This window comes from Aythya ferina, assembly GCF_964211825.1.
Source record: "Aythya ferina genome assembly, chromosome: 20".
Lineage (NCBI taxonomy): Eukaryota > Metazoa > Chordata > Aves > Anseriformes > Anatidae > Aythya > Aythya ferina.
Window position 1 is genome coordinate 7589950 of NC_140318.1, and position 12269 is coordinate 7602218.

Here is a 12269-nt window from a genome sequence, read left to right on the forward strand (position 1 = left end):
CAATGATTTCTCTCACGCACACACCTCCCTCGCTGCCTCCTGTTTCTCCATTTCATTTTCTCCTTTCCTCCACATCTCTCCCAGGTCCCAATTCCCTCTCTTTTAACTCCCCTCCTCTCCTCCCCCTATTGGCTCTTTCCTCCCCACCCAGGGACGGACGGCGGATATACCCCTGTCGATAGCTGTGATTTCTGCTAACTGCTTGGCCAGGGTCAAGGAGTTTTCTTCATTATCTTTTTATTGCAAACAGCCTCTGCATACAAGAAGCTCCATTAGTAAATATCGATGCACAGCAGGCTGGGTGCACATAGATTACCACGACACGTCAAACAGCAGAAATGACAAATAGGCAGCTGAGCGCGGGCAGTGAGGAGAGCTGTGTTAACGTAAGCAAGAAAACAGAGCGAATGCAACAGGGGAAATAATTAAAAACAAATACATCGGCAGCTTCCCACCACTGGAGAGGCAGTGGGGAGATGGAGGCTTCCAGCTCAGGAGCGGAATCCCCCACCAAGAGACTGCTGAAGTCCTGAGTGCACCTTCCCGGCTCCTGCAGCTGCTTTGCGCACGTGGCACAGCCTTGTGGAGAAGGCCTCGCAAACAGATTTCCAGGCACAATTTGCTCCCGAACACAACACAATTACAGGAACTTCGGTGCTCTCGTTTAGGGGTTGGAGAGGGGCAGCACTCAAGCTGCAATCTTTCTAATGGCTTTGACCATCGTCTTTGGCAGGTTTGATTTTCAGGGCATGATCTCCTGCCAGAGTGACCATATCCATGTCTTGGTTGAAGAAACTACTAGGTGCACAGTAACCAGAAGGGAGATAAACAGAAGAGAAAAGAAATATATGGTACAGAAAACAAAGAAAGGAAGACGATAAAAAGAGGGTAAAGCACTGTGGGGGGACAGAAAGAGATGTTAAGGGGGAAAATGGAAAAAAAATCAACAAAGGGTTGAATACAGACAGCAAGACCCAAGTTTCTCATTGTACAGCTCCATCAAAACCTCCTGATTTGTGTCACCTGAGAGTCCCATCCACCAGCTCCCACAGAGCGTTGTGCTGTGACGCCACCTCTGCATGTGGCTCGGGAGCTGTATGTAGGCTGCAGCCCAGTTCAGGGTACAAAGCGTGGCTCCTTGCTAGGGCCCAATCTCTTTATTGCTCCCAGTTCCCTGGATTATCAGCTAAATACAACTGGCAGAGACTTCTGCCATTGTCAGCAGCTCTCCCATCACCTCTCCAGACCATGCGCTGTGTCAGGCACCATACCCAGTGCTTCACAGTGTGTCCTCAAAGGGCTGATTGCCTCACCTCTACTTACTCTGTTTCAGAGCAATCTTAAGTCGTATTCTCACCTATTCTGCAGAGCCCACTTCTACTAGCTCTGCCTTACACCTCTCAGCTCTGGCTGAGTCCTTAAAAGATAAATTCAGGAAAAGTCCTGTTGCTTCTCACAGAGACACGTTTTCATTGAGAAACAGGTAAATAGAACTTTAGGAGAGCCTCTTATGAAAATAAAGTTGAGAGGGTCTAACCCTCTTTCTTCATTAGAACAGCTCGTCATTTGATCCATGCAACAAATATACTTCGTGCCTTTAACACCATCAGTTAACTGGCCCGGTGTATTGATCTCAAGAAGTGCCCTAAAACGGAGTAAAATCTTGAAGGAGATGGAGCAGGGAGTGTAAGAACCAGTATTAAGTCAGTAAGGAAAGCCTGCTCTCTAAAGTATCTTTCCTGCACGGTATTGTTTTTTGAGGCCTCATGAATAGCATCCCTTTTCTCTGTATGCAGTTCTCTAACTTCGGAGTTTTCCATGACTCATTGCCCCAAGCAGCAATGAATTGTCTCTGCCAGGTTGCTAGTTCTGGAGTATTAACAGAATATTGAGAATCTCATTTCTGATCTCCCTTAAAACCTCTCGGTAAATGGATCTGGCTCCGAGAAAGGGCAAAAATAATGTGTGCAATAAAAAGGCCCCAAAAAAGGAGGAGAAAAAAAGAGAAATGAAAGAAAAAGATGGGATTTCCAGAGAGTCCTGACTGATCTCCACTTCATTATTGAAAGATTGGACTATTAAAGGGACACAGTAGGCCTGAAGGAATTGTGTGATCATTTGTGCAAATGGTAATTTCAGTGTTCAGTCTATCATATCCATAAACATAATGTGGCTGGGACTGACATGAGTTATAGCAAATCCCTTTCCCAGGAGGCTCCATGCCACTTTGATGCAATGCCTGAGAATGCAGAGAGCTGGAAAGTAAGAGCCGCTTCCTCCTCCCGTGCTCGCTCTCAGCTGAGCTGATGGGTGAAGCCACTCTGATTACAGCAGATTTGTGGAATTAAATGGAGGAGCCGTTGTGCTGACAAAGAAACTGTTCCAATTGCAGAGAAGCTCATCTCTGTCTTGTACTTACTCACTCACACAACCGAACATGCAAAATCTGTTCAGTAAATAAAGACGTGTTACTCTGGCTCAACACGCTGCTTTACTGAAGTGCTAATCCCGAGGGGAGCGCACGCCAAATACTTCCCCTGCTTTACAGATGTGCTGCTCGACTGTGTGTGTCCTCACATGCTTGTAGGTGGGGAAATGCATGTCCTAACATTGAGACATCACTCCTCTCCTCTCTGTGAACTCAGCAGCCAGCAGTGCAAAAAGGGATTTTCAGCTGTGCCAAGTCTGAACACCCTAATCTGATTGACCTTAATCTCAATCTCTTCATAAGAATTGAGTAGCCTCAGCCTGCTGAGACCCCACCAGCAATATTGTGAATTCACCTTATTGCATGGAAACACCAGTTACAAAAGCCCAGTCCCAGATAGGTATAGCCCTGACCTTAGAAAACAATCTTGCTCTGTTTCTGACCGATGCAAATGAAGCTTTCACACAGTTTCTACACTGAGATACACAAGCTCCCCCAGCTTTCCAAAGGCAAAGGGCAGAAATTTAAGCTTTATATTCATTGGTTCAGGAAAGCCAGAGGGGAAAAAAAAAAAGAATTTTAAATGTCACAATACTGTGTATTTATTCATATAGAATCCAAGGAATTGGATTCTTATTTGTGCAGAATTTCTGAGTAACTTCTTTTCGAAGAAGAGGGCCAACATTGTGTCAAATCCTGTGGCACACGCTGCATTTGGAGCAGGGGTGTACTTGATGACAGCCTCTGGATTGCACAAAGATGGGGCTTTGCTGGGGAATGTCTTTGAGCACCAACCCCAACAACGTTCTTTGCTCACTGGCACATCACAGTCCTGCAGTCCTGCTACCAGCTGACTACCCCACATGCAAGTTGCACATTTCATCTTCATCTTATATTAAGATCACGAACAGTATCTAAAACATCATCCACTTCTCCGGAAGCATCGCCCTTAATTTTTCCAGCAGCTCAGTCTGAAACCTTGCCTTTTGTTGTTGTTTAGGTTTTGTTTGTTTGTTTTGCCTTGGATGTTACCGTTCAGAAGTTAAGAAACAGCCGCCAATTAAAAACAGACAAGGGAATTTGACTGCAGTAGCTAAGGGAGAGATTTGCAGATAGATCGGCCTGCTTCTCATGTCCCAGGCTCGCACAGCATCAGTGGGTTTGGAGACCTTCACCTCTGCACCTGCCTGAAATTCCTCCTTGCAGTAATCTCTTTAGAAGGTTTCTGACCTGCAGAGACAACTCTGTGTGTCCTTTAATGTGGCTTAGAAGCCAACCCCATTAAAAAGTAACAAACTGCCTTTCTACCTCAGGCCTTCCCACACGTGGTGTTCCTAATGAGGGTCCGGCTTTTAGAGCAACCAGAAACCAATTCTCAGCCCACAGAGAGCAGCAGCGGAAGGCGAGACACAACTGTACCTGTGCCATGGCATGGAGCACGTCTCTGAGCTGGCCCGTGGACGACCACAGCTTGTTGGCTGCTGTGAGCAGCAGCAGGTGGCTCCTCCAGAGAGCAGCTACCGCAGAGCTACGCTGGGATTTGGATGGGAAACTGGCGTGGGGAGAGCTCACAGGATAAGCTGCTTCTGCACGGCCTCCCGAGAGCTCCGGCCAAAGCAAATCCAGGAGCAGACACGAATGAGGGACCCAGCACTGAGCCTGATCCAAATACGAGGACTTTCTGGGGGCCAGATCTCCTGCAGCCTGTGACAAGGACTGCCAGCAATCCCTATCAGCCATGAAACTGGAGAAACAGCTTGGGCAGAGGAAGCTGCAGATCATTAGTCTGCTTTGCCTGATTGCATGGAGTTTCTCCCTTGGCTCAGCAAAGCCAGCTCAATTCCTTTCCCTGTTAGACATTGGCCCAAATTACAGAGTTTACATCCAAACTTTACAAAGCATTAATATTTAGATGGTGGGTTATGTTTCCATCTATAATGCCTTTAATTTTATGGGAAAATAACATACATTCCGAGTTTAAATGTCCCAGTTTTCAACTGCTTGGCTGGTTTCTCATCTGATTTCCTGCTGGTTTTATTCCACCAGTGTAATTTCCTGACTTGGTGGAGTAGCACCTGATCTTTGTCAGAGTAAAGGAGACCAGAACCAGGCCTCTTTTCGGCTGGACGCTGTGCTGGCTTTCCGAGCCAAGGACACAACAAAACTGAGCTTGGTGCCTCCTGGGACCCATCTTCTGTTCCAAGAATAAAACTGAGACATTTCCTATGTTTGCAGGCCAAACTCTACCTTTAGCTGACTCCCTTGCACACAGGAAACCAGGCAGGTTTTATCTGTTTTGTTTTTTAAATGCTCAATGGATGAAAACAAAGCTGTTCTGCAAGATGAATTTCAGCTCCCAGAGACAAATTCTGCCACCTTTGCATAACACCATGAAAACATGGGTTGGGAACAGGGAATGTTGCTATAAACTACAGAGTCATTAATGGGCGACTCTGTAATAATCAGGTGTATTTATAAATCAGGAACAACTTTCCCAGCAAGACTACTTTCCATCACCTCCCACTGCATTATTGTTCCCTGCCAAATCTGTCAGCTCACACTTGCATTGTTAATTAAGTGAACCACTCAAGGCAGGTGAACAGTGAGGAAACAACCCGTAATTTTCCCCGTGATCATTTCTCTCTTTGGGTCTCTGCACTTGGCTGCCTCCTTTCCACATGACCTGCTTTCTCCCCAGCACAGAGGCAAGCCCGTGAAATGCACCTGTGGGGAGAAAGAGGAAGCAAACGGGGGAGAGAGAAAAGACAAAATTTGCCGAAAGCCTCATCTGGAGCTTTCAGCATCTCCAGCAAATCCTATTACTGCCTTCAGAGGGAGGGGGGTGGAAATGCTCCAAGAAAAAGGATCAACAGAAAAAACAACACTTCTCTCCACTCTCCTCCTTCATTGCCTCTTCAACATTCCCCCCGCGCTCATTCCTCCTTTTGCTTGCTTAGGAAATTGCAGCACCACCAAAATCCACAGGCAGCTTCATCTCCTTCCCCTCTCTCTTGACCTTTTCACAGTTCTAAGGGTTATTTAATGAGCTTAGAAAAATAATGCAGTTAATGGCAGAATCCCTGGAAGGGCAGCGCTATCGAGCTTCCCTCTCCTCCTCCTCTCCCTCACTGGAGGCCTTGTCACCTTCAAACCTCCACTTCCAGCTTTCTTTCTTGAGCACTTTAAAATGTCTTCAAATTAGCACCACTTCATGAAATGGAGAAAGAGATTAGCGAGAGGCCTGGAAAGAGGCATTTAAATGTTGCACTTTGAAAAACATAGTCACAGAGGTTTGATCTTCATATGCTAGTGAGAATAAAGAGTGGTTTCTTTACAATCCAGATATAACAACTGGCATAAAACAGAAGATCTGCTAATGTATTCACCCTACTGTATCTCATAGAGAAAGCCACAATACACTGTAATATAGTGAGGGGATGGGATAACAATCCCTGAAGATCGAGACAGCTTCAACCACGCTAGTAAAGAACGCATCAATTTACACAAAATTAAGTACATTTGCGGCACTAAATGTCGACTTGATTTCACAGGTCTAGAGTTGGTAATCTTGCCTCTCCTCTTCTCCAGCAGACAAAACCTACTGCCCACAGGCACTAGCCACAACTCATCTTTCTTCCCAGAATTCAACTTCCCACCTGAGACCATGTTATAATTCCACGTAGCATCCAGAGGCTGTACGTGGTTCTGAAGATAAAACCAAGTATAGCATGAATGATAAAGAAATAGTAAAGAATAACCCACCTTTTGAATTATTTTTGGACCTTAAATGCAAGTAAAAGTAGTCTGTAAGGGTCTCCAAAATGATATCAGTATGAAAGAACTTTGAAATGTCAGAGTGGTCTAAATTAGAACTGGGTTTTCAAAGCTTTGTCTTTGCTCTGGCAGGTTTCATCCCATATGATCTCTTAATCATTCTTCATCTAGCAACGAATTGGTCCTTTCCACTTGGAGACCCACCTATCATACTTAAGAGACTTACCCCAGGTTTCAGCAGTAGGTACTAGTCACCTTGGACCTCGGGTCAATGCAAGGGAAACATCTCTGAGGTGATTCAATGCACCTAAATCTGAGTCACAGTCTGGAGGAGGCTCTTTACATTAATTATAGGGGAATCTAGTATGACTAAATCCCTAAGGTAAGTACCTTCATCAAGCGTCTACAGTTAGGTGGGATGAATCTCAAGTTTCCTCCACCCTTGAGAGGCTTTGCAGAAGAGCTCTCCCTTCTGACTTGGAGAAGTCATAATGTCTGCATTTTTCAGCTTAAATTTAATCATGGCTAGTTGACATTCCTTTGTTCTTGTGTCAGTGCTACCCTTGAGCTTAACAAATTGTCTCCTTCCCTGGCATTATGAATCCTTCTATTCCTCTTATCCTCCACAATCCCCTCACTCGTTTAGCAACAGCAATTATTTATTTCTCTTAAAAATACAAGTCTTTGACTCCCTGTCTACTTGATTATCCCATCAGTCCTTCCTAGAAACTGCTCTTCTCTGAAATACTCTGCATCGGACAAGGGTGTCTAGAGCTGCACTTAGCATTACAGCTGAAGGTATACCAGGTACTTATACAAAAATATTTGCTTTCTCTTGCTTTATTAGACATACAATGCATGAGGTATCTTAGAATTTGCCTTTTCAACAGTTCTATCACATACTGATGCCTTAGTGGTCTTTTCTAAGGTCATCTAGGTTATCCAGATATTTCTTCATCTCACAAATGTTGTCCTCCTACACAGATTCCTCAGCTCACTTGTCCAATGCTTACCAGTACCCTAGAACAAGGAAATTCCACTGAGTTTACACCAGCTCTATCCAACATCACTTGTCACTGGTATTTTGTGACAATTTCCATTATTAATGAAAATATGAAATTGGATCTGACAGGACTGGCCCTTGAAAAATTTTATTACCAACCACCCCCACTGAAATACTTCCTTTCTTGGAGAACTCATCTCTTTTGGTGGCACTCTTATTATCTAACTTCACTTCACCTCTAATGTCTCAATGAGTATTTTTCATATTGCCTGTATCAAGTGTTCCTAGCTTATTTGGATTCAGATCTAAGTACAACAACCAGCTGGAAAATAGTTACCTTCTCAAAGCAAGATACCACATCATTCTTTTGCATCCTTTTCTTGGAGAAAGATTTGTGATCCACCTTACGCTGCTCTAATTAATTTTGTCTTTCAAAGGTGTTTTTGCATACTACAGAGGTCACACTAATAGACTTATAAATGCCTTGATCATTTTTTTCCCTCTAAAATACACATGCCATGCTTACAATTCTTCCATTATATAGTATCAACCTGCTACTGAACCAACATTTTGTTAAACAGGCCTTTCAGATATCAGAAATAAAAGCAATTTGTTCCTCTCATTACCATTGTATCAAGCAGTTTGAATTTTACTTCTGCCTCAGCTATAATAATTTAAACGTCCATACACTTCTTTCCATTTGTGTCCCACCTTTATGCCATGGTTATTATTAACATCCTTATTGAAATTGAAAGAAAATTATTCATCTTGTTTTGAGGACAAACAAAGATTACTTTTAAACTTGGGGCCATTCTTCCTGCATGGTGTCAGTATTTCTTCTCTCATTACATTCTCCTTATTTCTATGGGCAAGGAATTTCTACTGTTTGTTTTAATTTCCTCTGCAAAGAATTTCCTTTGCAAGGAAATTAAAACCTTGACATTTTGCAATTCTCACTTTATCCCCACAGCTCATCTGAGATGTTGTTCTCATTGCTGATCAGTCCCTTTCTTTATAGGTCTACTCATAACCTAAGTGGGTATCTGGAAACCTTTGATTCTTCCTTTGTCACAGGACATTTATCCTTTTGACTTTCTGAATCCACATAGTTGTCTGATGGCTTTAATACAGAGAATTACACAATAGATAGCCTTTATCCTAGAACCTCAAGCCAATTCCCTTGTGTTAATGTAGTCGGTCACAATAAAAAAAAAAAAAAAGAAGAAAAAAAAAGAGAGAGAGAGAGAAAAAAGAGTTATTTCTAGGATTAGGAGAATGATCTTATGCCTCAGAACTTCCAGAAAAGGAAAAAATAAAAATAAAAAAGGTTACTCACTACAATTAGAAGTCCACGTGCTGCCCAGGGTGCTGAAGAGAGCTGGAGTGATTTCTGCAGTATACCCAAAGGATGGATGCTGTAATGTGGGCCAAGTTTATCTGGAAAACATAATGTTGAATATTGAGGTCAGATTCATTCCTGTAAAGGGAAGCCAGCAGAAAGAATTTATCCACGAGTTATATAAGTTTACCCAAAATACATTTTGAGCATGTAAAGCAGAGAATGGCTTTTTTTTTTTTTTTTTCCCTAGTATTCTGCACAAAGATAGCTTTTACTTTAGTAGATAAAGCCAGTTCTTGTCTCATGATCTTAAACTGAAATGCACATACAAAAATCTAGATTTAACTGGTGTTATCAGTGGGGAAAAATCTGTGATCTACATTTGATTTTAATTCAGGTCTTATGAATCTGAATTCCCATTTGCTTTTATAAGTTGAAGGTGAGTACCTTTTAATGTCAGACCGTGCAGCGGTCAGCCAGCTTGCTGCATGGGTAAGCCATTTCACTTTACTCTCCAGTACCTCCATCAAACCCACTCATTTAGCATGGAGCATTTTAGAATACACAATACAATTGAGCAGGGACATCACCCTTCAGCCCCTTCCATTTTTGTGTTTCCTGAATTCCTCTGTTGAATACTTTTATTGGATATTTAGAATATGCATTGTCACTCATTCTGGACAATTTCCTTTCTATTAAATGTACTAATGCACAGCATCTGCTAGCATACACATAGCTGATCCACAAAGACTGGGGAGTTTAAGGACTGCCGGATGACTGGAGCCGAATTACCTAGGGGTTCCTTCTCCTTGAATTATTCTACTATGAAATTCTCATCTGCAGGCTGCAAAGGGGAAACGACAGAGAGAAAAGAAACAGCTTCTCCCTGTCTAAACTTTCTGAGGAGCCTGTCGTGCTAAGTACTGGCCTGTCTCCTCTCGTTTGCGTTAACAGTGTCTAAATCACTCTTTCAACTCGCTGCCTTCCACAGGAGGAGCTGAGGCAGCAGCACAAATGGATCCTTAAGTACAAGGGGCTGGAGTGAGCTATTTCCATATGTACTTGGAGATGAAAAAAAAAAAAAAAAAAGTGTACTTTTAGCTTTAGGTTTCTATCTCTTACTTCCATTAATGCAAGCCTAAGAATCACTTAGCTTTTTATTTTCATATTAAAAACATCTTAAAGTAACTTAAAAATGGGTCTGAATGTTAATATCAAATAATTACAACCTGGGGATGAGCTTAGTTTCCATCAGTGGTGACCCCCTGAGACATCAGCTCTGCAGACTCCCACATCCTTTGCTCCAGACCCAAAGACAGCCAGGCTGCAGGCACAGATAAACAGCCCAGGGCCTAAGCACGGCAGGATGTCAGCTGGCCCCTAAAATGTTAGCTCCAGGAATAAGGTACACCTGTGAGAGGCTGCTATTGCCTTTACCTTTGGTTCAAGTGCTGGATGAGTGTGAAGAGCAAGAGCTGTATCCTCCATGGCTGTCAGCTCCAAATTCTTTCACCTATTTGCCATTAGTAGGGCAGAAGAAAGCCATGAATGGGTGTGCAGCAGATTTAGGGGCTTTAATCTGGCCAATAAATTGATCCAGCTGGACTCAAACAATAGTGAGGCAAAGCAAAGCCAATCTTTGGCTCTTGCAGCCTAGGTGTTCTGTGCCACAGCTCTGCCTCTGTGTGCCCATTGCTGCTGGAAGCTCTATTCTTTGGAGTGTTACAATCACCAAAAAGGAGGCTAAGGCCGCCTACGGGCTCTCTTGCTAAAATTGCTTTCATTTAGAACTATTTATCAGCGTTTTCACACCATTTTTCAACCACTCTCCTCAGCAGCCCTGTGCAATGCAAATACCTCCAAGTCATCACTGCAAGCCGAAAGAGCCCAGCCTGATAAAATATAACACACAAGGCAGGGAAATTCAATTACAACAGACTGGCTGTGCTAGTCCCAGCTTTTTGCTGTGCTTCAAAGGGGAGGGATAACAGGTAGACAGATTTCCTAGACATGTGTGTGCAATCGCTCTTGCTGCTGATCTCTCAGAGGCAAAGTGATAGGCAGGTTCACTCAAGACTGGGAGAATTTAATTTGTGTAATGTGACCCACTGCAGAAACTGAAACTTCATTGCAACCACCTAAACTGGGATTTGAGGATGTACATTAGGCAAATTTCACCCCTAAGTCCAGCTCAAAGTGTTCACAGATTAAGTTTGAAACATTTCTTTGATTTGAGGGTGGAATGACTTAAAATATCTTCAGCCATAGCACCAGGGCAAGTAGGGAAATTTGCACATCTGCCTTATCAGCCATTACACCCAGGTACAGCAGAAGTTGTAGATTCCCTGTGTATAGTTCTCTGCATAGGTGAATTAATCCCAGCAAGTTGAAGACCAGATAGAAGAATTATTCAATATTATATGTGCAATATTCATTTACAGGATCTGATCAGCCCTCTGACCATACACTGTTCCCTCACAAGCCTGCAGGAGGCTTGCTCCATCACCATTGCATCCCAGTATATGTAAGACAGTTACAAGAAATTCTTGGGCAGAGTTGTGATTCTGGTGTAATTTCCAAAATTCAAAGACTCTCTCATGGTACTTTCCTCATTCAGGACCCTCACTGTGCCTCAAGAACAGAACCGTTACCATATTAACACCTTTCTTTAAAACACAGTGCAGTCCTGTGGTGCACTTCAGAAACACTTTCTCAATATACACACACATATGCACACATACATGCATGCGTTTCTTTCCGTCCCTTGAGTAATTATTTTTGTTCCAACCGAATCAGAACAAGCAGAGCAGCCACAAATATATCTGAGAAGCTTTTAGAGAGCAGGCAGCAGCCCACACACCAAGCTGCTCAAGGGGGAAAAACCTGACACGACGAAATTGAGAGGCAGAGGCCTAGCAGAGGAGTGCGGCCTGGGCCTGGGCCTGGGCAGCAGTGGGGTGAAGCCCACCCCCAGCAGGGGCTGCAGGCTGCCGAGGCCCTCCCCAGCCCCTGAACTCAAGCAGTGAATACGGGGAAGGGGAGCAAGTGGGAAAATAGCATTTGGCTTGAAGGAGGTGGAGAGAAGGAGCTGGCAGCGGTCGCTGCACAAGTGTTGGGGATAACGCTGAGAGCATGTGTTACGTCTGCTGCCGTGGGACCAAGCAGTCAGCCGCCTCCAGCCTACAGATAAATAAGCCCAAGTTTCTGTGATGTTTCAGCAGCACATCTAAAAATCTGCAATAAAGGGCAGGAAACCCTCTGGCACTAATACATACCCGTAGCAGCCCAGGTTCCAGGTCCCAGGAACCTCCTCTGCCAGGCCATGCACCCCGTAACTCTGCTTTATCACCAAACACAGCCAAGAATCTCCCACTTAAAAAAACCTGTGAGCAGCCCGTATTTACCTGGAGCTCCCGCAGCCAAGGCACACTTCCAGTTTGTCAATTCTGAGCGTCCCTTCCTGAAGTGCAAAGTCTTATTACTACTATCCATTACCTTGGGTAAATATTGGAACAACGGCATTCAGAACACAGTGCATCTGGATGCAAATACATTCAGCCTCCAGCCCTAAGGATCCTACCAGATCGTTACGCTGCAAAACTCCTCTTTGTGTCCGTGGTGATGCAAGGAATTAACGTGGCCTCGCCTGCAGAGATTGAAGGACACTGAGATGTGTCTGCATTGCCTACACGTGATTGGGCTTAAGCGTCTGCTTAATTTTAGGC

The 12269-nt window shown here is 43.8% G+C and overlaps 1 long non-coding RNA gene across 1 annotated transcript in view; it reads right to left on the reverse strand.

Moving 5' to 3' along the window:
• Window positions 1-12269, reverse strand: part of LOC311421905 — a 237077-nt gene that overhangs the window by 103109 nt on the left and 121699 nt on the right. Inside the window, exon 4 of the long non-coding RNA XR_014685105.1 lies at window positions 8542-8642. This is a non-coding gene — a long non-coding RNA (uncharacterized lncRNA). The remainder of the gene's footprint in view (window positions 1-8541; window positions 8643-12269) is intronic.